General features: G+C 42.5%; 1 pseudogene; it reads right to left on the reverse strand.

The window, feature by feature from the left end:
* Positions 1 to 19408: 19408 nt before the first annotated feature.
* LOC118642604 lies at positions 19409 to 20144 on the reverse strand (annotated as a pseudogene).
* Between the last annotated feature and the right edge of the window lie 7633 nt (positions 20145 to 27777).

The raw sequence follows: 27777 nt of genomic DNA on the forward strand, positions 1-27777 counted from the left end.
GTGATAGAACTTGTTTGATCACTTCCAGCTATGCAATTAAGAACAGACTGATGCTGTGGGGAATCCGCGGCCAGCTGCCTCTCCACAGTACAGGAAAAAATGCTCTGACTTCTGAGCTTTAGATGATCCATTTATAAAATGGGAATAATAAGAACAGCATCTACTTCCCAGGGCTGTTGAGAGGATTAAACAAGATAATGTGTGGAAAGCTCTTAGCTTATCCTTGGCACATAGTAAGTGCTCAGAGGACAACAGCTGTCCGAGTTCATCGCGACCATTCAGCGGGGTGGCCTAGTTTCATACGCTTGTGTTGATGCTGGTCTAGGAATGTTTTTATGGGGCTGGCCTGCTCTCCATTAGTACTGTGCCTCATCAAGGAATGCCATGATCCCATCAATATCGACTCTTACTCTAATGGCCTTCAATTTGCCCTCTGCAAGTCAGACTCCTGAAGAGTCTGGAAGCAGAGGGAGGGAAGGAGTCAAGGCCCTGGTAGGAAGCAGAACAGGAGAGAGTGGGGCCCACCTGCATCAGACCTACCAACATCCAATGGCCGCTCGCGTCTACTTGCCCTGGAACCATTTTACACTTCAAGATGTGTCTATGTAAGTAGGTAAATATTGTTAGTGTGGGAGATTGTATATGTCACCATTTACCTGTGGGCTGGTTGGAAGTATTGAGTAGCAAAGGGAGGACAAAAGCACCCATCAAAGTTCATGACTGGATGCATGCTGGCATACATGGAGAGACAGAGGGAAGTGGGAAGAGGAACAGAAGTTGGTAAAGAGAAAGAAGAGGACACCAATTATCAGGACAGGGTGACCAAGGAAGCAGAAATTCTGGACCGTGGTCCTAGCTCCACCTCCTAAGAAGAAGTCAAGCCCCGGCACCTATAACTCTCAGCAGCTTTTCTACAAAGTAGCTCTGTTCTACCTGACCTCTTGAACAAATCAGCCTGCCAGCCTATATTTGGGGTGCCGAGGCTTATTGTGCACTTCATGGAATAAGATGTCAGCATTCCTATTAATCTGCTATTTGCCAACAAGCCTTTATTATTTACCTCAGAGATAGAACAGAGAGGCCATCACCTGTACAGGGATATATAAATGTACACAACCACATATGTGGCATTTAAAGGCTTCTATGTTTCATGAGTCATGTGGACCAAACATGATTCTGTCCCTTATTTAGAACCCTGCAATAGACAGGACTCCACAGTTTTTGCTGGGGCTAGCCTTAGGCACATCACTAAACATCCGTATGCCTCAAAGTGAGGAAAAGCCATAAGTACACAGTGAGGTAATGATCAAGGCATCCCTCACAGATTCCCAGCTCCACTCGGGCATCCTGAAGCCACCTTATGGCCACTCACACCAGGACACAAAGGCAGGAGTCCCTACTCTCATGAAATCCTACATAGAGTTCCAACTGTGTGCCAGGCTTTCTCAGTGGCTGCAATTTGGGGGAGGCTGACATGGGTGATGGGGTCTGTGTTTCCTCCCGCACACCCTGTGTTGCAATCAGCACCAGCTCTGTAAGCTAGTGGCAGGTGGGGCTATTCATGCCATCTCTGCTTCTGAGGGGCCCTTAGAAGCCCAGACACAATGCAGTAGAGATCCCTGTCCTCCGAGAGCTCACAGTTTGTTCTTACTATTGCCATAGAAATGGAAGCCTAGGCTGCTGCAGGGGTTCAGTTGGAGACTCCAAAAATATGTCCAGCCCTGGCCAGTTTGGCTCAGCGGTTAGAGCGTCCACCTGCGGTCCGGAGAGACCCGGGTTCGGTTCCCGCTAAGGGCACGTACTTCGGTTGCAGTTTGTCCCCGGCCCTGGTTGGTCATGTGGGTGGCAGCCACTCGATGTGTCCCTTCACGTCGATGTTTCTCTCTCTCTCTCTCCCTCCCACTCTATCTGTACAAAAAATGGAAAAATATCCTCGGGTGAGGATTAAAAAAAATATATATATGTCCACCTGGAATCTCAAAATGTGACCTTATTTGGAATAAAGATCTTTTCAGAAGTCATTAGAGTAAGGACCTCAAGATGAGATCATCCTGGATTATCTGTGAGGGCCCTGATTCCAATGACAAGTGTCCTGACAAGAAAAAAAGAGATATTTGAGACACACAGGGGAGATGGCCGTGTGAAGACCTGAAGACAGAGGCACGGATTGGAGTGATGTGGCTGCAAGCCAAGGGATGCCAGAGCCAACAGAAGGTGTAAGAGACAGGAAGGATCCTCTCCTAGAGCCTCTGGAGGGAGCATGGCTTTGCAACACTCTGATTTCAGATTTCTGGTTTCCAGAATTGCAAGACTGTAAATATTTGTTGAGTTAAGCCCAAAATTTCTGTTGTTTTAACCAAGTTGGTAAATTGTCTTGGCAGCCCCAGAAAACTAATGCAGGTGCTGTTATGGAAGGCTGGAGTCTCAGGGAGGCAGACTCTGAGATGGAGATGAGCATGCAGGAGGTATATTAGGAGTGCTCTTGTGGGGAAAGTAAGGAGGCAGGACTGGGCAGAGGGAGAAGTTCAGCTGGATGTCAGAATGGCACTTGAGTAGGGTTGGGGTGACCAGCTAAGCCTTCTACACCTGCATCTATTACCTAGGACACAAACTCCCTAGGAAGGGGATATGACCTTGGATGAGGCAAGTGTCCTCAGTCAAGGGAAATTCCCAGAGCATTCACACAGTTGAGGGACTAGATCCTTTAGGCCTGAAAAGGATAAGAGGTGTGTAGTCATGGAAGTGTCCCTGTAGCCCTGATCTCTTTTTGGCCAACAATGGGCAAAGGGCTCTCCCACTTCAGCAGAAAGAGGGCTGCCTCACTCTGATCTAACGCAACCTAGAATGCAGCATCAACTTTGTGACAGTCCCAGCCCAACTGTCAGTGTGAGGCTCCAGGATCACCTGGTTTATGGACATCCCCTATGAGGGAACCTGCCTGAATAACAGTGAGTTATAGTCACAGGGACACAAGAGGAGCCTCAGCACATATTCCTGATTCCCTGGCCTGATCCCTCTCCATAGTTGACTATGTAAACTCTTGGCCAACCTAGCAGTAATGTCACTAATTACATATGCTTGTCATGGATGCTGATGGTGCGTTACACAGTGAGGATTACTCATGGCACCAAGTACATGTCAGGAGAATCTTGTTAAAAATGTGTTTGCTCAGCCCTGGCTGGTTTGGCTTAGCAGAGAGCGTCGGCCCGAGGACCAAAGAGTCTGGGGTTTGATTCCGGTCAAGGGCACGGACCTCAGTTACAGTTTGGTCCCTGACCCTTGTTGGGGTCGTGTGAGAAGCAACCAATGGATGTGTCACTCTCACATCCATGTATCTCTCTCTCTCTTACTCTCTCTTTCCCTCCCTTCCTCCCACTTTATCTGAAGATAATGAAAAAATATCCTCTGATAAGGATTAAAAAAAAGTGTTTACTCACAACTTAACTTCCATCCACACTTGTTCTCCATCCACACTTGGTCTTTGTCGTGTGTTGTATGGTCATCTGTTCTTAACATCAGATGAAATTCCTGCTGATGGCTCCATGGGATCAGGTGGAGTCCCAGTGGTGGCTGAGCATCTTGACTCAACCCACTGCAGGCCTTGCCTGCACACAAGTCATCAGTAGGTGTCTAGGCGACTCCTTTGGCCTTTTCTTAAAGCTGATGATGTTCTTCAGTAGTTTGCTTGTTTTTTTAATGGGGTGGACCACAATTGAGGTATGTGTCCTTGACCAAACTGAACCCACGACTCATTGGTCCACAGGCCAATGCTCTAACTGCTGGGCCAAACTGGCCAGGGCTCTTCAATAGGTTTTAATCCTTCATTTAACGATGCTTCCTTTGGTCACTGGGTTTTTCTCATGAGTTTTAAAACCAAATCTTCTTAAATTGCTCAAGTGATACATGAATTTGTGTTTAGTCTTTTCCCCTTCTAGTTTTCTTTTTAATTTGTTCTTTCTTTATTGATTTGAGAGAGAGAGGAAGGGAGAGGGAGAAAGAGAGAAACATTGATGAGTGAGAACATCCATCAGCTGCCTCCTGCATGCCCCCCACTGGGGTTTGGGCCCACAACCTGGGCATGTGCCCTGATCAGAACCGAACTGGCAACCTCTTGGTGCCTGGGTTGACACTCAACCACTGAGCCACACCTGCAGGGCTCCCCTCTAGTTTTTGACCCAGACGCAGAGGACTAAGTGACTCGTGGTCTTCGGTTCTGGCTCCATCTCAGCAATGGTGTGTGCAAGGCCTCTCTTTCATGTTATAAAGACGTGGCCAGCATGCCCACGGCAGACTGCAAGGCCACCCGCCTGCGATGTGACCATTTCCGCTTTCCCCAGACAGAAAACGGGATGTGGGTGGCGGTCAAGATGGCGGCACCCGCCCCGCGGGCAGCCATGACCCGGAGCTTCTGGGGCAGGGGCCAAGCATGGAGGCCTGTTGCTAGGAAACAGAAATTCCCAGGCTGCCTTTCCTATGCAGACTCTGACTTGACAGATCTCTGGCTTCAGTTACTCCAGCCTGTGGAAGTGGCAGGCAGCAAGTAGATAGAACGCGGAGCCAGGCCAAAAATCCCAAATCTGGCAGACAAAAGTGGATGATTACTCATAGTCTACACTCTCTCTCATGCCAATAAGAAGCGGCCTGTTGAAGATGTGCAGCCTCCAGAAGGGCTATTCTCCCCAATACTCAACTCAGATGTTTCCTCAATGGACCACACAACCAGGGCTCTGAGAGAACAAGGGCTCTGGGACGTTCTTGCAGAGAGCAGAACCGGGGTAGGGGGGTGGACGTCGGAATGTACCTATGGTGGACTGGTGACCACTCTTTCCCAATCTCCCCTCTCCCAGTGAGAGTTATTTGGGGTGGTTTTCCTGACCCCCTTCTAGAATACCCTATTCATGTGCTGGGGTTGGTTGAATTCATCATTCAGCAATAGGTGGCCAGATCATGACGACTGGGATCCCAGACCTAGCAGAAAGGAGAGAAAATCACCCAGACATTACAGCCTTCGAGTAGGATACTGTGACTGGATAAAACTTTGACTTGTCTGCTCTGGGGGAGAGAATAACACATTTTATGTATATAAATGCATTTTTGGCCCTGGCCTGTTCGGCTCAGCGGTTAGAGCATTGCAGGCGGACCAGAGAGTCCCGAGTTCGGTTCCTGCAAGGGCCCGTACCTCAGTTGCAGTTCTCCCTGCCCCAGTTGGGGTCGTGTGGGTGGCAACCAGTCGATGTGTCTCTTTTGCATGGATGTTTCTCTCTCTCTCCCTCCCACTCTTCCTCCTGCTCTATCTGAAGATAAATGCAAAAATTCCCCTTGGTGAGGATTAAATAAATAAATAAATAAATGCATTTTTGTAGCTGTAAGGAAGGAGGGTGTGTAAAGAGAGAAGGTGTGTGTGGCTGCTAGGCATTCTGAAAGGGGTAGGGGAGAGCTGTGTTCCCAGACTTGGATCCCTTTGCTCATCTCTGGTTACTGATCTCTGATTTTCTTTTGCAGACCCACCCATCCTCCATTCCCAGCTCAGATGAGGCTGAGTAAGTGAATCAGGATGAAACCCATCTGGGTATTACACTCTCCCGGCAGGAATGATGGGTTCAGGAAAACACAAGGCCCATCAAAATTCAAGGAGGCTTTTGCTGGGACTTATGGGAAAGAGTCTTCAGCTACTAATGTTGCAGCTACCACCTCTGTCCTACCACCACATGAGACCTGAGACTGAAGTCAGCACAAGGAGGGCCAGAGAGGAGCCAAGCTTTGATTGTATTATTTGAAACCCTGAAGCCAAAGGCATCTGAAGCCAGATCTACTTACAGATTCAGGCCTGGCTGTATCATTTGCAGGGTCTGATGCAAAACAATAATATAGACCCCTTGTTCCAAAATCAGGAGCAAAGTGCCATTAAATGTACTGAAATATGAAGCTCTTGTCTCTCTCCCAGGGTTTCTCCCTCTCAACTTCTTGTGATATTATTATTACTAATATTTGCTATTGAATGTCATTCTAAATCAAAAGAAATTACAGTTGTAAATTATCAGCATGAATTTTGCCCTCATCTTTACATTGTACAAGACCAGTTTTAAATGCAGATATGAGCATTTAACTCATATGTGAAATTACTAAAATTGCATAATTTGTATTACATTGCACAGCACATGCATGCATTTTGTTCTTGCTAGAACAGTAGAAATACTGCTCAAAAGCTAACTCAACTGTTTTGTTTCACTTCTTGATTGGAGCACCCTCTATTCACACTCTCAACCTCCAGCTTACGGATTCATAAAGGAAGGATGGAAAGGAGGAGAAACCACAGCTGTACCTTTCCTTCTACATCCTCGTTTTCAGTGTAATTGGTTGGCAGGTGCAAGGATATGACATGCAATTATGGAAGGTAGGAGACAGTTCTTTGAGCATTCTGTTTCTTAGAATACCATTGCCTTCTTTCTGCATTTGAAGCAAATTCTGATTCAGAAGGTGTGGCCTCTTGGGGGTGTCAGTGCCACCGAATTACTCAGTCACGGATGTAAAATACCTTCTGCTCACTTTTAATCTTGCACCGTCCAGTACACCAGAAGTTTGAGGTTTCGATTCTAGGTCAGGGCACATACCCAGGTTTCATGTTGGATCCCTGGCTGGAGTGCAAACAGGAGGCAACTGATTGATGTTTATCTCTCACATCAATGTTTCTCTCTCTCGCTATCTCTATCTCTCTCTCTCTCTTTCTCTCCCCATTCCCCTCTCTCTCTCAAATCAATAAAAACATATCCTCAAGTGAGGATTTTAAAAAAGAAAGAATTGCCAGTGACAGCAGACCATTGCCCCAAGCACAGAGCCCTCTGACCCTCTGAGTGCAGGCTGCAGGCCTCTGAAGCCAGCCCCAGACTTTGCAGCTTATGTGAGACCATAACTTCTCTTTGGTTAAGACAGATGTGCTTTTAGTTACCTACAACTAAAAGAATCCTAATGGATAAGGATCTCTCAAACATAGCTTCTGTTTAACATTCATTCATTCAGCAAGCATTTTCTAACTGTCAGGCTTCACAATGAGGGCAGTCAGTGTGATGGTTGCAGTGAACTGGGGCAGCAGACTCCGGGCGGGATGCAGAGGCTTGGCCGCCTGGCTCTCCCTGAAGGATTTGCCTCACATGGAAGCAGATGCCACCTTAAACCTTTTTAAACCTGGGAGGTGGGGGAGGTGGGTAGGACTTTGTTGGGCAGGTGGAAAGGGGTAAGGGGGTGGGGGTGGGAGGAAGAGCAGCAGATGAACCTGGAGGAGGGAATGTGTGGTTTGGGGGAAACTGCAAATGGGGGCTGTAGCAGATGGTACAATTGCCACACAGCTTACTCGTAGGACAATGATTGTCAAGAACATCCGAAGACAGGTATTTAGGGCCTTATGTTCTGAACTTAAGATTTTCTTTTCTTCTGTTTTTTTTTGTTTTGTTTTGTTGTTGTTTTTTAGAGAAGAAGGAAGGAGAGGGAGAGAAACATCGATGAGTGAGAACATCAATTGGTCGCCTCTTGCATGCCCCCCACTAGGAATCGGACCCACAACCTGGGCATGTGCCCTGATCAGGAATCGAACTGGCGACCTCTTGGTGCATGGGTCGACACTCAATCAGTGAGCCACACCAGCTGGGCTGAACTTAAGATTTTATTCTATTTATTTTTTTATTAATTTATTTTTGTTACAGATGTTTCTCCTTTTGCTCCCCATACACCTTCCTGCCCCCTGCCCCCCCACCCCCTGCATTGTTGTCTATGTCCATTGGTTATGCATACATGCATATAAGTTCTTTGTTTCATCTCCTCCATCCCCCCTACCTCCCTACCCTGAGGTTTGTCAGCCTGAACCATACTCCTTTCTATGTCTCTGGGTCTATTTTGTTCATCAGCCCACCTTGTTCATTATATTCCAAAAATAAGGGAAATCATGTGGTATTTCTCTTTCTCTGATTGGCTTATTTCGCTTAGCATGATACTCTTAAGGTACATATATACAATGAAATACTATGCAGCTGAAAGAAAGAAAGATCTCTTATCCTTTGAACTTAAGATTTTAGGTGTTATCCTGCAGGCAACTAGAATAGCCTGAAAGGGCTTTTAAGCCATTTTTACTTGTTTGTTTATTTGAAGGATCTTTTTGGAAGTGGTGCATAGAATAGATTGGAGCAAATAAGAAATAAGATGAGGACACTATTATAAGAGTCCAGATTAGATATGGGATCCTCAATAGTAGCAATAGGGCTGGAAATAAAATTGATTCAATGTCGGGTGAGGGGGCAGGGTTGTTTAGGACCCTCCTGTGTCTCTGATTTAACACCTGGGCAGATGCACTGAGCCAAGGAATACAGGTGCAGGTCTGGGGTCAGGTTGCGAGCTAGGGAAAATGGACAGGTTGGACAAGCTGGGTTAGAGGTGTTGTGGGTCAGCCAGGTAGAGATGCCTAGTAAGAATTTGATTGCACAGGTATAGGCCTTGGGAGGAAGATGAGAATTTGGGAGTCTCCAGAAAATAAGCGGGAGTTGAAGCCATAGGTGGTTGAGATGATCTAGATAATAAGAAGAGAGAAGAGCTGAATTTGGAGGCCTGGGTATGTCAGTTTTTTAAAATTTTCCCCTCTTTAAATTTTTATTTTTATCTAAGATATACATCAACATAAAGAGTAAAGGAATTTTACAAGATTCATTACAAAAAAGATTATTCTCTGCCCACACACCTAACTTTTAACTCTTTTAGCTGATTTCTCCCGTTATTTACCTCCCTATCACTATATGTAATATATTTATATTCCTTCTTCTTAGCTTTTAAATTAGAGACACTTTCTATTGTAGAAGACCAGCATTTCACTTTCACGCACCTCCTCCAATACACGCTCTCACTCACACACACATCCCCTGCCCTTATCATCCAAAATTAAATATATAGGTTTTTTTCTTTCTTTTTTGTTAGATCAGTGTTTGGGTTTTATATTATTATATAGCACACTATTCTAACCTCTGAGCCACATGAATGCTACGATTACTTTTTCTTTCCTGAGCAACATTTTTTCCTGTTTTTTATTAATTTTGGGTTTTGGTTTGGTTTTTGGCTTAGTTTTTTTGTGTGTGTTGTTTTTAATTTACTGATTTGAGAGAGAGATTTATTGTCTCGCTTCTCTATGCATTCATTGGTTGATTCTTGTATGTGCCCTGACTGTGGATTGAACCCACAACCTTGGCATATTGGGACAATGCTCTAACCAATAACCTACCCGACCAAGGCAGTTTTCCTTTTTTTTAAATTCTCACCTGAGGATATTTTTCCATTGATTTTTAGATAGAGTAGTTGGGAGGGAGAGAGAAACATCGATGTGAGAGAGATATATCAATTGGTTGCCTCCTTCACGGCCATAACCAGGGCCAGGGATGGAACTGAGGTATGTGCCCTTGACCAGAATCAAACCCGCAACTCTTTGGTCCAAGGGCTGACACTCTAACCGCTGAGCCAAACTGGCCAGGGCAGTTTTCTATGTCTTTTGCTGTTGTATTTGTTTATTATTATTATTATTTTTAAAATCAGTAATACAACTACAGACTCTCTCCCAAGTAGGTAAAAATCTCTCAATATGTTCAAACACATTTTCTTGTACATTCTCACCTGAGGTTATTTTTTCATTTATTTTTAAATAGAGTAGAAGGGAGGTAGGGAGACAGAGGGAGAGAGAGAAACATGGATGTGAGAAGACAGATCGATTGGTTGCCTCCTGAACAACCCAGATGGCCCAGGGATCAAACCTGCAACCAGGCACGTGCCCTTGACCAGGAATCAAACCCAAGACCCTTCAGTCCACAGTCTGATGCTGTAATTGCTGAACCAAACTGGCCAAGGCCAAACATATTTTTAAAGTCAATTTTGTCTCGAAGAAATCTACCCCAGAGTTTGCTGGCTTCTTCAGCAGGACTGACTGTATAGCAGTCACCCTGGGACCTCCTTTCACCCTCACTGAAGCAGCAAAATTCTAGAAATGACCCCAGTGAACCTGGCCCTTGATACTTTACACATCAAAAGGGATGTTACAGGTGTGATTCAGGTTCCTAGTAGGGGAGAGTTTCCAAGTGGGCCTGACCTAATCACATTACTCTTTCCAAGCAAAGTTTTCTTTTGGCATGTGGTAGAGGAGGAAGTCGGAGAGACTCCAAGAGGGACTCAATGTGCTGGACTGTGACATTGCAATAAAAGACTTATACATTTGGCCTTCTTCCTAGTTTCTGGCACAGGGCTCCTAAAACTCTTGTAGTTTCCTGAGTGATAGGGATGAGAGGATCATCTGTTGGTATTCATAATAAGCCTCCTTCAACCATACCTGAGTTTATGCTAATGAGATGACCCTAGGTGGGCCCCTAGATAAGTTTCAGGATCAGGGCATGTTGCAGGAGAAACCAACCCTGTGGTCAGAGTTGGAACTTTCAGTCCCACCCCCCAAACTTCTGGGAAGGAAAGAGGGATGGAGTTCATCACCAATAGCCAATGATTTAATCAATCATGCTGATGGGTTGGTAACACATCATGTACCTCTTTAACTGGCTGTTTTATTTGTGTCATTTATAATATTCTTTATAATAAACTAGTAATAGTAAGTAAAGTGTTCCCCTGAGTACTGTGAGCCATTATAGCAAATTATCCAACCCAAAAAGAGGGTCATGGGAACCCTCGATATGTAGCCAATCAGATGAAAGTGTGGGTAACCTGGGAACCTACTACTTGCAATTGGCATCTGAAGAGGGAGGCAGTCTTCTGGGACTGAGCCCTCAACCTGTGGGATCTGTACTAACTCTGGGTACTGTCAGAATTAAATCATAGGATACCCAGTTTGTGTCCATAGAGAACTGGAGAATTGTTTGGTGTGGAAAACATACACATTTGGTGTCAGAAGCATTGTGAGTAGAGAGATTTTCCCTTTCCTGATGTTTTCTGTTGATGAGATGGAGAGGGCAAGGACCTAACGGTGGTTAAGAGCTGACAAGATACCCCCATGTTCATAGCAGCACTATTTACAATAGCTAAGACCTGGAAACAGCCCAGATGTCCATCAGTAGACGAATGGATAAAAAAGCAGTGGTACATATACACAACGGAGTACTATGCAGCTGTAAGAAAGAAAGATCTCTTATCCTTTGAGACAACATGGAGGGACCTGGAAAGTATTATCCTAAGCGAAACAAGCCAAACAGAGAAAGACAAGTATCATATGATCTCACTTATTTGTGGAATATAATGAACATAACAGTCTGAGGAATGGGGTAGTCCCAGAGACGTGGAAGTGGGGTACAGACTGACAATCCCCAGAAGAAGGGGGGTGGGGGAGAGATAAACCACAGAACTTACATGCATGTATGCATGACCAATGGACATGGACAACAAAGCTGGGGATAGGGCAGGGAGGGGAGGGAAGGGGGGAATTAGTGGGGGGAAAAGGAGAAACATCTGTAACAAAAATAAATTAATTAATTTAAAAAAAAAAAGACAATGGGGCCTTTAGTCCTACAACTACAAGGGACCAGATTCTGCCAATAACTGAGTGATCTTGGAAGTGGATTCCTCCTCAGATCCTCCAGGCAAAAATGTGGCTCAGCTAACACCTTGAATTCAGCTTTGAAAGACCCCAGACAGAAAACCTAGCCAAGCCCTCGCCCTGATAACCTCTGACCTATGGAAATGGGAGGTCAATGGGCATTGTTTTAAACTGCTAAATTTGTGGTAATTGTCACACAACAACAGAGAACAAATACACCTGTCCTGGGGGGGGGGGGGCATCACTTCTCTCCTGAATAGCCTCTCATTTTACTGTGTCTCATTTCTTGTTTACTCCCTGGTTTAAGTTTGGCACGTCTACCAGTAACTTCCAAAGAAAAGTGCTTCAGGAGCAAATTTGCATGCCTAAAATTGCCTTTATTCTTTACTCACACTTAATAGAAAGTTTGGCTGGGTATACACTTCTAGGTTGGAAACCATTTTCTTCCAAAATTCTGAAATTATTGCTTGTCTTCTAGTTTCTAGTGTTGCTGTTGAGAAGTCTATTGTTATTCTGATAGTTGGCTCTGTCCCCCTAAATTTTAGAATTTTCTCTCTGCCACAGTATTCTGAAATTATACGATGATGTGCCTTATGTGTATCTCTTTTCATCTAACCAGCTGGGAAGAGTCACCCTGAGACATGGGCAAGAGAGTGTCCTCTGTCCTAGGCCCTATACTTCAGAGAGACCCTCTCTGGTTGTGCTTCAGCCATGTTTCTTTCCATAGGACAAAGAATCTACTGGGCAGCTCAGATCCCACACTCTGACAGTAACCTAGGTACATACTTGGAAACCAGGAATTCCTTGTCCAAAGTGTCCAAAGCCCATTTTCAGGAACCATTTGGTCATCTTCCCTAGATCTGATCCAGGTACAGACCATAACACTCTTATTTGCTTATGCTCTGGAGTGACCAAGAAACAGCTCTTTGTGGAGATAGCAATGGAGCTTGGAATGTCCACATGCATGCAGCTGAGGCCTCTTATGGTGTGGGACACCTCTAGGAGTTGGAAGAAAAGGAGAGCAGGTGAAGGAATGTCAGCAGGAGCCAGCAATCTCCACCCTTCCATCTTCTGGGGCAGAACTCCAAATAGCCTGAGTATTCTATATTAGAACCTGGCCTTCCAGGTAGTTCTGAAAGTATATTTGTCAAGGTAGGAGGATAGAACATATTTTACTTATTAGTTTGTTAGCTTTGTTTATAACTTAAAAAATTTAGACATATACCATATTGGCCTTCATTTATACTCCTATCCCATACCCTACAAGTGTTAGGAGTAGGCTTAGAATTGGGCATTGGTGGGTATTCATTCATCTGGAAATTTGTGTCTATTCATTCTGGGAAATTTTCTAGAGTTATTTCTTAGATGATTTCCTCTCTGCCACTTTCTCTATTTTTCCCTTCTGAAGCTCTGATTATTTGTATGTTGGACTGTCTATGTAAGTTTTCTAATGTTCTTAGCTTTTTTTTTTTTTTATTTCCTTTTCTTTCTGTTTCTTTCCTTCTCTCTCTCTCTGATATTTTTTCCTCCTCCAACCTTTCCATTTAAAATTGTTCATTTCTGCTATCATATTTTTAGTTTCCAAAAGTTTTTTAAAGTCCTTTGAGCCATGGCTGGGGAGCTCAGTTGATTGGAGCATCGTCCCATACAACAAAAAGGTTGTAGGTTAGATTCCCAGTCAAGGCACATACCTAGGCTGTGCATTTGATCCCTGGTCAGGATGAGTAGGGGAGGTAACCAATCGATGTTTCTCTCTTTCTCTGTCTCTCCCCCATTCTCTCTCTCTCTCTCAGATCAATAAAAAAAATCCTCTGATAAGGATTAAGAATGATAATAATTATTATAATAACATAATAAAGTCCTTTGAATGTTCCTTTTAAAAATGCAATCTCTTCTTTTTGTTTAATGCGTTATTTTATTTTCTCCCTGCATGGTGTATATTCCCTCCAGACTGTTCTTTTTTATTTTTTGTTTGTTTGCTTGCTTGGTTTTCTTTTAGAGGTGGTGCAATTATAAGATGTGTTTCTCAAATGTCTGATTATCCTTGATCACCTACTCTTATTTGAGAATAGGCTGCTGAAAGGCAGACTGGAAGCTCTGTGCATGTGGAAGGGCCTTGTCACATTCACGGCTGTCCAGCTGGCTGAACCCCAGCTGTGAACACCTTTAGTTCTGTTATCTTGGTCTGGTCAGAATCCTCAGAGAAGACCTTCCCATCTCCTGCCTGGATAGTCTGGGCCTGAATGCCACTTCACAGGATCTGAGTCAGGGAAGAGCTGCTGGGATTCTCTGCATTCATTTGTAAAATTGCATTTACTATTTCTGTTTTCAGTATCTGACCTTTGCTTTTATAGCATCCAGTGTTCCCCAGTCCAGACAGCCTCCCTTTGACCCCATCCAGCATCTGTCTTCTTTAACTTAGTCATGATACTTTTTAGTTTCATTCAGGTCATAGCATGTATCAATAGTTATTCCCTTTCATTGCTGAATAGTATTCCATTGCATAGATATACCCCATTTTATCCAGTCCTTTACACTGTTTCCAATTTTGAACTATTGTGAATAATGCTGCTAAGCATCTCTGTGCAAGTCTGTACATAGATACATATTTTCATTTCACCACTATTCATCTCCAGAGCTTTTTCATCACCCCATCCTGAAAATCTGTACCCATTATACACCAATTCTCCATTCTTCCCTCTGCCCAGCTCCTGGTTACACTATTCTACTTTCTGTCTCCATGAATTTGATATTCTAGCTACCTCATGTAAGTGGATTCATATATTAGTCCTTTTGAATCTGACTTATCTCACCTGGCATAATGTTTTCAAGGTTCATTCATGTTGTATCATGGGTCAGAATTTTCTTCCTTTTTATTATTATTTTTTTTTATCCTCACCCGAGGACATTTTTCCATTTTTTACTCAGATAGAGCAGGAAGGAGAGAGAGGAAGAGAGAGAAACATCGATGTGAAAGGGACACATCGAGTGGCCGCCACCCACATGACCCAACCAGGGCCGGGGACAAACTGCAGCCAAGGTACGTGCCCTTAGCGGGAACCGAACCCAGGTCTCTGTGGACCACAGGCTGACACTCTAACCGCTGAGCCAAACCGGCCAGGGCAGAATTTTCTTCCTTTTTAAATAATATTCCACTGAATACATATACCACATTTTCTAAAACTTATACTACATTTAAAAATGTCTAGTCACTTTATTAGTACACCTGAAACCAATATAATATTGTATGTCAACTTTAACTGAAAAATAATTTTTTTGTTTTGTTAGTCCTCACCCAAGGATATTTTTCCATTGAGCTTTAGATAGAGTGGAAGAGAGGGAGGGTGTGAGGGAAGGAGGGAGGGAGGGAGGAAGGGGGAGAGAGAGAGAGAGATTGGTTGCCACCTGACCTGCAATTGAACTCATGACCCTTTGGTCCTTGGGCTGACACTCTAACCACCAAACCAAACTGGGCAGGGCTAAAAGAGAAATTAAAAAAAAAAATAACATACACCCTGGCCGGATTGGCTCAGCAGTTAGAGCATCGGCCTGTGGACCAAAGAGACCCGGGTTCGGTTCCCGCTAAGGGCATGTACCTCGGTTGCAGTTTGTCCTCGACCTGGATGGAGTTGTGTGGGTGGCAACCAGTCGATGTGTCTCTCTCTCATCGATGTTTCTCTCTCTCTCTTCCTCCCTCTCTCCCTCTCGCTCTATCTGAAGATAAATGCAAAGGTGTCCATGGGTGAGGATAAAATAAATGAATAAATAAAATTAAAAAATAAAAAATAATATACACTACAATTTGTGTTTCCATTTGTGTTTCAATAGCCCTTTGGGTTGTTTTCATATTTTGGCTATTGTGAATAATGCTGCTATGAAAGTGGGTGTACAAATATCTGTTTGAGTCTCTGCTTTGACTTCTTTGGGGTATATACACAGAAGTGGAATTGCTGGATCATAGCGTAATTCTATATTTAATTTTTTGAAATAACATCATATTGTTTTCCACAGCAGCTGCATCATTTTACGTTCACATAAGCAAGGTGGCATAAGAATTCCAATTTCTCCACATCCTCACCAACACTTACTATTTTCTGTTTTTGTTTTGTCTTTTGGATATATATGTATGCCATCCTAGTGAGTGTGAACTGGTGTCTCACTGTGGGTTTGACTTGTATTTCCCTAGTTCTTGGTGATGTAGTAGCTTTTCATGTGTTTATTGGCTGTATGTATATCTTCTTTGGAAAAATATCTACTCAAGTCCTTTGACCATTTCTTAATCAGGTTGTTTGCTTTGTTGTTGCTGAGTTTCAGGATTTCTTTATATATTCTAGATATTAATCATTTACAGATAAATGATTTGCAAATATTTTTTCCCATTCTGTGGGTTGCCTTTTACTCTAATGATAGTGTTCTTTATGCATAAAAATTTTCAGTTTTGATGAAGTTCAATGTATCTGCTTTTTTTTTTTTTTCACTTGTCTTTTGATGTCATATCTAAGAAGATGTTTAACTTTTCATGCATTGTCCAACTGTTTTTCCAAAGTGGCTGCACCATTTTATAATCCTACCAGCAGCAATACATGAGCCCTGTTTCTCTATATCCTTGCCAACATTTGTTATTGACAAGGTTTTTTGTTTTGTTTTTTCCTCACCCGAGGACATTTTTGCATTTATCTTCAGATAGAGCGGGAGGGAGAGAGGAAGAGAGCGAGAGAAACATCGATGTGAGAGAGACACATCGACTGGTTGCCACCCACACAACCCCAGCCGGGGCCAGAGATAAACCAACCGAGGTACATGCCCTTAGCCAGAACCGAACCCAGGTCTCTCTGATCCGCAGGCCAAAACTCTAACTGCTGAGCCAAACTGGCCAGGGCTGGTTTTTGTTTTTTATTGTAGCCATTCTAGTGGGTATGAATTATTTCTCATTGTGGCTTTAATTTGCATTTCCCTAATGATTAATGATTTTAAGCATCTTTTCATGTACTCATTTGCCATTTATATATTTTCTTTGGTGAGGGTCTAATCAAATCTTTTTCCCATTTTTTTATTTGACTATTTGTCTTCTTACATAGTTGCAAGAATTCTTTGTATATCCTGGATACAAGTCCTTTAGCAGATATGTGTTTGGAAAAGATTTTCTCCCAGTGTGTTACTTGCCTTTCCATCTTCTTAATGGTGTCTTTTGAAGAATAAAAGATTTACCTTTTGATGAGGTCTAATCAATTACTTTCTTTTATGTACAATGCTTTTGTTATCATGTATAAGAACTCTTTGACTAATGGGCAAAGGTCACAGATTTATCCCATTTTTCTTCTAAATGTTTTATTGAATTTATGCCTTTTTATTTATTTATTTATTTTGAGATTTGATGTTTGTTCTTATTTATTTGTTACTCTTAGAAAACTCTTGGGGTTTTTGTTTTTTATTTTTAAAATTTTATTTTTCAGTTACAGTTTACATTCAATATAATTTGTATTAGTTTCAGGTATACTGCATCAAAGTGTTCCCCCAATATGTTTAGTATCCCTAGCACCATACAGAGTAATTACAATATTATTAGCTATGCTGGATTTTACATCCCCATGACTATTTTGTAACTACGAATTTGTACTTCTTAATCCCTTCATTTTTCCCACCTAGTTCCCCAAACCCCCACCCCTCTGACTACCATCAGTCTGTTCTATGATTCTTTTATGATTCAACCATTTCTGTGGTGTAGGATTCTCCACTGCGTTCTCCTCTTTTAGGCTTAACTGGAACAGGGTCAATGTGTCCACCTCTACTTTGGCTCAGAGGAATATTCCCACACAATTCTCTTCTGTTCTGTTGCCACCTTGGCCAGGGCGCAAGTTTTCCCTTGTCATCCTCAGCCACATCCTTGTTGTCCACATTCCCCACCTTCAATTCTAGAGGAATAAAAATGCCCAGGACTCTCGCATGATTATCCTCGATTACTGGGTCAGCTCATCTTGACAACATTTCCACTCCTCTTTTTAGTACTTAAGACAGAATGCCCTTTTTGTCTTTTCCATTTTGAAGACTTCTTGGAGTTCTTCTTTTCTTTTCTTTATTATTTTTTAAATTTATTTTATTTTTGTTACAGATGTTTCTCCTTTTTTACCCTATTGACACCTTCTTCCCCATCCCCCCCGCCCCGTCCCCAGCTTTGTTGTCCATGTCCATTGGTCATGCATACATGCATATACGTTCTGTGGTTTATCTCTTCCCACCCTCACCACCCCCTCTTCTGAGGGTTATCAGTCTGTACCCTACTTCCATGTTTCAGGGTCTACCGTATTCCTCAGACTGTTATGTTCATTATATTCCACAAATAAGTGAGATCATGTGGTATTTGTCTTTTTCTGCTTGGCTTCTTTCACTTAGGATAATACTTTCCAGGTCCCTCCATGTCGTCTCAAAGGATAAGAGCTCTTTCTTTCTTACACCTGCATAGTACTCCATTGTGTATATGTACCACTGCGTTTTTATCCATTTGTCTACTGATGGACACTTGGGCTGTTTCCAGGTCTTAGCTATTGTAAATACTGCTGCTACAAACATGGGGGTACATATATTCTTTCTGATTGGTGTTTCAGGCTTCATGGGGTATGTTCCTAGAAGCGGGATCACTGGGTCAAATGGCAGTTCAATTTTTAATTTTTTGAGGTAACACCATATTGTTTTCCATAGTGGCTGCACCAGTCTGCATTCCCACCAGCAGTGTACTAGAGTCCCCTTTTCTCCACACCCTCGCCAACACTTGTTGTTTGATGATTTGTTGATGGCAGCCATTCTGACAGGTGTGAGGTGATACCTCATTGTTGTTTTAATTTGCATCTCTCTGATGATTACTGATGTTGAGCATTTCTTCATATGTCTCTTGGCCATTTGTATGTCCTGTTTGGAGAGGTGTCTATTCAGCTCCTCTGCCCATTTTTTAATTGGGTTCTTTGTCTTCCTTTTGTTGAGTTGTATGAGCACTCTATATATTTTGGAAATTAACCCCTTAACTGGTGTATCATTGGCAATGATGTTCTCCCATACAGTGGGTTGCCTTTCCATTTTGATGGTTGTTTCTTTTGCTGTGCAGAAGCTTTTAAGTTTGATGTAGTCCCATGTGTTCATTTTTTCCTTTGCTTCTGTTGCCTTAGGTGATGTATCAGTGAAAATTCTGCTGCGTATGATGACTGAAATTTTGTTGCCTACATTTTCTTCCAGAATTTTTATGGATTCACGGATCACATTTAAGTCTTTTATCCATTTTGAGTTTATTTTTGTGTATGGTGTAAGTTGATGGTCTAGTTTCATTTATTTGCATGTATCTGTCCAATTTTCCCAACACCCTTTATTAAAGAGGCTGTCTTTACTCCACTGTATGCTCTTGCCACCTTTGTCAAATATTAATTGAGCATATTGCCTTGGGTCCATTTCTGGTGTCTCTATTCTGTTCCACTGGTCTATCAACCTGTTCTTGTGCCAGTACCAGGCTGTTTTGATTACATTGTTGTTAATTCTCACCCAAGGATCTTTTTCCATTGATTTTCAGATAGAGTAGAAGGGAGGGAGGGAAGGAGGGAGTGGGAGGGAGGGAGTGAGGGAGGGAGAGAGGGAGGGAGGGAGGGAGAGAGAGAGAGAGAGAGAGAGAGAGAGAGAGAGAGAGAGAGAGAGAGAGAGAGAGAGAGAAGAGAGACACATTAATTGGCTGCCTCCTGCACGACCCCGACTGGGACTGGGCATTGAAACTGCAACACAGGTACATGCCCTTGACTAGGAATCAAATCTGTAACCTTTCAGTCCATGAGCCAATGCTCCAACCACTGAGCAAAACTAGCCAGGGTGAAAATCTCATTTTTGACTGGACTCAGACTTAGAGGTAGAAGCTCTCAGAGAGGACAGCCTACGTCTCTTGGCGATCTGTTCCTGGCGTTTTTCTTTGGCCTCCTTCATTCTCTTAGCTAAAAGTTTAGCATATTCTGCACTCTCGTCCTTATTTTTCTTAGTACCTCGTTTCTTCATAGTAATGTGCCGATGTTCGTGTTGCAGGACACATGGAGTAACAAGGCGCTGAATCTTGGGTGCTTTAGTCCTAGGTTTCTTACCTTCTTTGTTTAGGGGCTTTCTCACAACATATGAGTGGACATAATCTTTTTTAGAGAGATTGGGAAGTTTGCAGATTCTGCTGGTTCTTTTGGGACCCAGGCAACAAGGCACAGTGGTATCAGTGAGACCAGGAATATCTTTCTCCCCCCTCTTTTTTTTTTACAATGACCAAGTTGAGAACACTGAGATTGGCATCCGCAATGCAACCCTGAACAGATTTGCACTCTCTCTCCAGTTCTACTTGGTCTATAGCAGGAATGCCCCTTACTCAGGAGCAGGTGGACACGGCCATGGATCAAGATGCCCTGCTTCATGGGGAAAACTTGTTTCGAACCACATGGTCCATCCATTCTTCACCCAGAGCATCAGCAGCAACTTCTGTGGCCATACACTTCTCATAAAAGGTATGAAGTTTACGTTCAGCATCCATTTAAGTGAGTTTCTGGCAGCCAGTGGCTGAGGAAAAAATGTTCAGTTTCATCCTGAAGCAACTGACCACCTGGAAGGCACCACAAAAAAGAGCTATGCTTTTTTAATTTTTAAAAAAACTTCTTTATCAGGTGAAATGCCACCATTTAATTTTTTTTAATTACATTAATTAATTTATTTTGGTCCTCACTCAAGGATATGTTGGTTGCTTTTTTAATTGATATAGAGACAAAAAGAGAGAGGGAAACATTGACATGAGAGAGAAACATCGACTGGTTTTGCCTCCCGCATGACCCTGACTGGGGATCAAACCTGCAACCTAGGTACGTGCCCTGACTGGGAATTGAACCTGCAGCCTTGTTGTTGTACGGGACAAAGCTCCAACAAACTGAGCAACCCAGCCAGGGAAAAAATTAAGTTTATTTTAAGATACTTTGCCCTGGCCTGTTTGCCCTCAGCAGTTACAGCATCGGCCCACAGACCAGAGAGTCCTGGGTTCGGTTCCCACTAAGGGCATGTAACTCAGTTGCAGTTTGTCCCCGGCTGCGGTTGGGGTAGTGTGGGTGGCAACCAGTCAATGTGTCTCTCTCACATCGATGTTTCTCTTTCTCTTCCTCCCTCTCTCCCTCCCACTCTATCTGAAGATAAATGTAAAAATGTCCTTGGGTGAGGATAAAAAAAAAAAAAAAGATACTTCAAGGAGGAAAGGAGAAACAAATATAGCATGATGTGAATAAGTGTTAAATCAAGGTAACAGGTGAATGGGAATTCATTACACTTTTTGTAGGTTTGGAACTTTTTATAATAAATATATATTTTCAGTATCATTTCAGTAGGGTACTTTGAGGGAGTAGAACTAAATGCATATGTTTGATTGGTCACCTTCAAGAAGGAGTCTTTTTTTTTATCCTCACCCAAGGCCTTTTTTTTTTTTTTTTTTGCATTTATCTTCAGACAGAATAGGAGGGAGAGAAGGGGGAAGAGAGGGAGAGAAACATAGATGTGAGAGAGACGCATTGAGTGGTTGCCACCCACACGACCCCAACCGGGGCTGGGGACAAACTGCAACCGAGGTACATGCCCTTAGTGGGAACCGAACCCGGGACTCTCTGGTCCACGGGCCAAAGCTCTAACCACTGACCAAAACCGGCCAGGGCTCAAGTAGGACATGCACATATTAATGATCATTATATTTTTCTAATGAGTTGAACCTTTAATCATTACAAAATGTCCCTCTTTTTATCTGGTAATAATTTGTGTCTTGAAGTGTATTTTATCTAACATTAATATAACCCCTGCAGCCCATAACTATTGCTTGTATGATATATCTGTTTCCATCCATTTACCTTTTTTCTGCTTTACATTTTTATTTCTTAAAAAATCTAAAAATGACATGTCTGTTGTAAGAATACTTTATTACATATGTATACATTTTAATTGAAAATATTACTGTAATTCATGAGCATACAAAAGGAAATATAAGAAGTACCTTTTCGAAATACAAATAGAAGAAAAATTTCTCAGAGTATATTTGAAAAATACCTGTACCTAACATCATATTTAGTGATAAAAGACTGAATGCTCTCCTCCTAATATCAGAATAAGAAAGAATGCTTGCTCTCAGTTCTTCTGTTCCACATTGTACTAGAAGTTCTCACCAGTATAATAAAATAATTTTTAAAAAGAAAAACTTATACAAATTGAAAAGGAGTGATGAACTCCTTTAGCTTTTCCTTGTCTGGAAAACTCTTTATATATCCTGCAGTTCTAAATGACAGCTTGCTGGGTAGAGTAACCTTGGTTGTGGGTCCTTACTTTCATCACTTTGAATATTTTTTGCCAATCCCTTCTGGCCTGCAAGGTTTCTGTTGAGAAATCAGCTGACAGTATGATTTAGCTTTTCTCTTGCAGCTTTTTAAATTCTATCTTTTTAAATTTCATTTATTTTATTTTTCTTTGTTGATTTTACAGAGAGAGAGAGAGAGAGAGAGAGAGAGAAGAACGAAGAGGGAGAGAGAGAGATAGAAACATGGATGAGAGAGAACATCAATTGGCTGCCTCCTGCATGCCCCCCACTGGTATCAGGCCCACAACCCAGGCATTTGCCCAGACCAGAAATCAAACCAGCGACCTTGGTGCATGGGTCAACACTCAACCACTGAGCCACACCAGCCAGACTAAATTCTCTTTGTCTTTAACAGTTTTAATTTGATTTGATTTTTTAAATTTTCACTGTTGAAAGTATTACAGATGTCACCCCTTTCCCCCCACTGACCCCCCTCCTCCCCACTCCCACCCCCTCCTACTTTTCTTAAACTATTGTCTGTGTCCATCGGTTATGCATATATGCATATAAGTTCTTTGATTGATTTCTTGTCAACCCCCCCAACCCCCTTACCTCTGAGGTTTGTCAGTCTGTTACAGTTTTAATTTTAAATATAATATGTCTTGGTATGGGCCTCTTTGGGTTCATCTTGTTTCCAGGACTTGAATGTCTATTTCCTTCAACAGGTTAGGGATGTTTTCTGTCATTTTTTCAAATAGGTTTTCAATTTCTTGCTCTCTCTCTTCTCCTTCCAGGACCACCATCATGCAAAAGTTGGTATGCTTGAAGTTCTACCAGAGGTTCTTTACACTATCTTCAATTTTCTGGGATTATTTTTGCTGTTCTGATTGGGTATTTTTTGCTTCTTTATATTCCAAGTCATTGATTTGATTCTCAGCTTCATCTACTTCACTGTTGATTCCCTGTAAATTATTCCTCATTTTGGTTAGTGTATCCTTCATTTCTGACTGGTTCTTTTTTATGGTTTTCATGTCCTTTTTATGGTTTCCATGTCCTTTCATTATGCTGTTGAACTTCTCTCTAAGTTCAACTACTCTTTCCCTAAGTTCATTGAGCATCCTTATAACTAGTGTTTTTAACTCTGCATCTAGTAGATTGCTTTTCTCCATTTTGTTTAGCTCTTTTTCTAGAGTTTTGTTTTGTTCTTTCATTTCTTTGTCTCCTCTTTTTGGCAACCTCCCCGTGGTTCTTTCTGTGTATGAAGTAGAACTGTCATGTCCTCTGGGCTTGGTAGAGTAGCCTAATGTAGTAGGTGTCCTGCAGGGTCCAGTGGCACAGCCTCCCTGTTCACCCAAGCTGGACACTCCAGGTATGCCCCTCCCACCCCTGTGTGGGCCGTGTACACCCTGCTGTTGTAGTTGAACCTTGATTGCTGTTGGCATGTCAATGGGAGGAATTTACCCCCAAGCTGATCAGCTGCAAGAACTGGCTGTGACCACCAGTCACCATGGAGGATCAGCTATTCAGGGACCCACCCCACAGAGTAGGACTTACTTCAGTGGGGCTCTGGTGCCCGCTGAGTCCGACCTTTGAGTGTGTCACTGTGGAGGTGGTTAGGTGCTTCCACATCGTCTTAGAGTGCACTGGCTCTGGGGCCTCCTGGGAGATGTACCCCAATGTCAGCTGCCACCTGTATTCTGCTCAGAACCACCTGGCTTGAGCTACAAAGCAATCTGAAGATGGCTGCTATTTGTGCTGGGCTTGAAGGTACCCAGGAGAGGCCAAGCTGCAAACCACGGCCTGCTGCTGTTAGTGCCAGGCCTGGGACCACATAGCGTATGGGGCATGCTAACGACAGATGCTGCTTGTTTGAGAGATTTTAAGAAAATTTAAAGCAAGAGCCAAGACAGGCCATTCATATGGAAAAGCCACTGAAAACAGTTTGGGTGGGTCTGCAAATTGGGTTGGGCGGAGCCTCAGGAAATCACCTGGGTTGGGCATAAAGGTTGATGAAGACTCAGATATTGTGCCTGCCTGCCAGCTCTGTGGGGGGTGGGAGAGGGCTCATCAAAGGAACAGTGGCCTCTGCCAGCACTTTTGTCTAGTAGAAAGCTGCCCTCTCAGCTCTCGCCCTGATGCCAGACAATTTAGTTTCTCCTCATATGTCCCTTTTGAGCTGTATCTCAGAGCTGGAGCTCAGAGGGAGTGAGTCAGAGTAAGTCTGTTTGTGAGCCCTTTAAGAGGAACTGTGTGGGACCCCAGAAACACTCCGTCTCATTGAGCCTCAATTCATACTGGTTTTTACGGGCAGAACTTTTGGGGACTTCTATTTCTGGCACTGGAACCCTGGGCTGGGAGGCAGGGTGTGGGGCTGGGACCTCTGGCTCCTCAAGGGTCCTCCATAGCCAAGATATACCTCCCAATTCTGGGGGAGTGTTTAATCCTCACCCAAGGATATTTTTCCATTGATTTTTAGATAGAGTGGAAGGGAGGGAGGGAAAGATAGAGAGAAACATCAATGTGAGAGAGACCATCAACTGGCTGCCTCTTGCACGACCCTGACCAGGGCTGGGGATTGAACCCGCAACCCAGACATGCGCCTCTGACCAGGTATCAAACTTGCAACCATTCTGTCCTCAGGTTGAGGCTCTAACTATTGAGCCAAACTGGCTAGGGCATACCTCCCAATTTTTTTAAAAATAAATTTTCTTTATTGATTTTAAAGAGAGAGGAAGGGAGAGGGAGAGAGAGATAGAAACATCGATGAGAGAGAACATCGGTTGGCCACCTCCTGCATGCCCCCGACAGGGGATCAGGCCCACAACCTGGGCATGTGCCCTGACCAGGAATCGAAGTGGCAACCTCTAGTGCATGGGTTGATTTTCAACCATTGAGCCCCACCAACCAGGCAACCTCCCAATTTTTATTTACTACACATGGGTGTGGGACCAGTTTGTGCTGAGTCTCCATCCCTCCTACTAGTCTGGATGTGGCTTCTTTAAATCCCCAGTTGTAGGACTTCTAGTCAGCTAGATTTCAGGAGTTTCTGAATGATGGTTGTTCTGTAGTTTAGTTGTAATTTTGATGTGGTTGTGGGAGGATGTAAGTACCATGCTTACCTATGCCACCATTTGACTGGAAGTCCTCCATCCATTTACTTTTATCCTGTATGTTTTTATTTAAAGTCAATTGTTCTTAGACTGCAATGAGTTTTGCTTTAAAAATTTTTTATTCTAATAATGTTTGCCTTTTAATCAGAGAGCTGAGCTTATTGATATATCATGTAATTATTTCTGTGGTTGGATTTAGGTTTACCATCTTACCAATTGTTTGCTGTTTGCCCTCTCTAATTTCTAGTGTTCCTCCTTTCCTACCTTCTTTTGCATTAATTGAATATTTTTAGCAATGCCCCTATGCAATACTTCTTTAGTATTTGCTCTAGAGATTGCAAAGTACATCCTTAATTCTTCCCAGTGTATTTAGGGTCAGTGTTATACTGCTGCACCAGAAATGTAGGAACTGTTAACTGTACAGATCCATTTACTCCTACCCCATCCTTTATGCTATAGTTGTCATATATATTATATCTACGTCCATTGTAAACGTTATAATCCAATTCTTTAATGTTTGCTTTAAATAGTTATATGTATTTTAACAAAATTAACAATGAAAAATATTATTTTATATTTACCCTCATATTTACCATTTTCAACATTCTTTCTTTCTTAAAAGTTTAATTTCCAGGTATTATAATTTCTCTTCAGTCTTTACAGAAAGAACTTTCTTTTGCATTTTTATAGCAAAGGTTTGCTGGCAATAGATTCTCTTAATTTTATTTGAAAATATCTTTACCTTAAATATTAAAGGTTTTTACTGGTTACAAATTTGGGGTTAATAAATTTTTTTCCCTCTTAAAATTGTAAAGGTGTTATTCCGTTGCACTCTGGACTTCATTGTTTCTCATGAGAAGTAAGTATAATCCAGATCCTTTTTTCTCTGTTTCTGTAGTGTCACTTTTCTTTTGTCTGCTTTCAAGATTGTCTTTTTATCTTTGGTTTTCAGCAGTTTGATTATGAAATGTATAGATGTTGTTTTGTTTGTGTTTATCCAGCTTGGATTTTTCTGAGTTTCTTGAATCTGTTAAGTGTGTGTCACCAAACATGGTGAAATTATATCCATTATTTCTTCCATATTTTTTTTCTGTCATTCTCTCTCTCCTCTCCTTCTAGGACTCCAGTTACTCATGTGCTAGACCATTGGATCTTATCCCACAAGTTACTGAATCTATTCTTTTCTTTATGCTTTTTTTCCCTCTCTAAGCTTCAATATACATAGTTTTATTTCTCTGTCTTCTAGTTTGTTGATCTTTCCTTCTAAAATGTCTAATCTGCCATTAAGCTCATCCAATGAATTTTTTTTTATTAAATATATATTTTTCTAGAATTTCCATTTAATATTTTTCATTGGTTTCTATTCCTGTCCTCTTTCCTGAGATAGTCTATATCCTAAATATTTGTATGTGTGTGTATCTATATCAATATATCTATATAAATATATAAAATATACACACACACATATATATATTCTTAAGAACAGTTATATTATGGACTGAATTGTGCCCCCCCATATTATATGTTAAAGCTCTAACCTCCAATATGACTGTGTTTAGATATGGGGCCTTCAAACAGGTAATTAAGGTTGAATGAAATCATAACAGTCGGGCCCTAGTTCACATGACTAATGTCCTTATATAAAGAGAAAAGGAGCCCCGGCCGGTTTGGCTCAGCAGTTAGAGCGTTGGCCTGTGGTCTAGAGAGACCTGGGTTCAGTTCCTGCTTAAGGGCACATACCTCAGTTGCAATTTGTCCCCGGCCCTGGCGTTGGCCTGTGGTCTAGAGAGACCTGGGTTCAGTTCCTGCTTAAGGGCACATACCTCAGTTGCAATTTGTCCCCGGCCCTGGTTGGGTCGTGTGGGTGGCAGCCACTCGATGTGTCCCTTTCACGTCAATGTTTCTCTCTCTTTCTCTTCCCCTCTCTCCCTCCCGCTCTATCTGAACAAAAAATGGAAAAATAAAAATAAAAAGAGAAAAAGACTCCAGGAATGTGCATTTGCATAAAGGAAAGGCCATGTGAGGATATGGAGAGAAGGAGGCCATCTGCATACAAATAGAGACACCTTGGGAGAAACCAACCCTGTTGGCACATTGTTTTTTTGTTTGTTTGTTTTTTAGAGAGAGGAAGGGAGAAGGAGAGAGAGAAACATTGATGAGAGAGAACATCGATTGGCCACCTCCTGCCTGCCCCCCACTGGGGATTTGGCCCACAACCTGGGCATGTGCCCTAACTGGGAATTGAACCTCTTGGTGCATGGGTCGATGCTCAACCACTGAGCCACATTGGCCGGGTCCTGCTTGCACCTTGATTATGGACTTCCAACCTCCAGAACTGTGAGAAAATTAATTAATCTCTGTAGTTCAAGCCATCCAGTCTGTGGTATTTTGTTATGGCAGCTCTGGGACACCAATACAAATGATAATAACTCCTGTAAAATCCAAGACATTAACTCCTGTAATGTCTTGTTTATCATAGGATTAGTCTCCATTGATTGTCTTTTCTCTTGAGAGTAGGACACATTTTCATAAGTCCTTGCATGTCAAGTAAAATTGAATTGTGAATGATATGTCTCAGAGACGCTGAATCTGTTATTCTCCCCCTACGCCAAGAGTGTTGATTATTTTTATTTTTATTTTTTAGCAGGCATTTAACTTGATTGGACTCAGTTTGGAAGTTCTGTCTTTGCCAAAACGGCAGTGGTTGAAACCTCAGGTCAGTTCTTTGAGCCTTAGCTTGGAACCCTGTGCATGCTTTCATTGCTCATGAGTCAACCAGAGATTTGGGC

Source organism: Molossus molossus, unplaced genomic scaffold (assembly GCF_014108415.1).
Source record: "Molossus molossus isolate mMolMol1 unplaced genomic scaffold, mMolMol1.p scaffold_m16_p_3, whole genome shotgun sequence".
NCBI classification, from domain to species: Eukaryota; Metazoa; Chordata; class Mammalia; order Chiroptera; family Molossidae; genus Molossus; species Molossus molossus.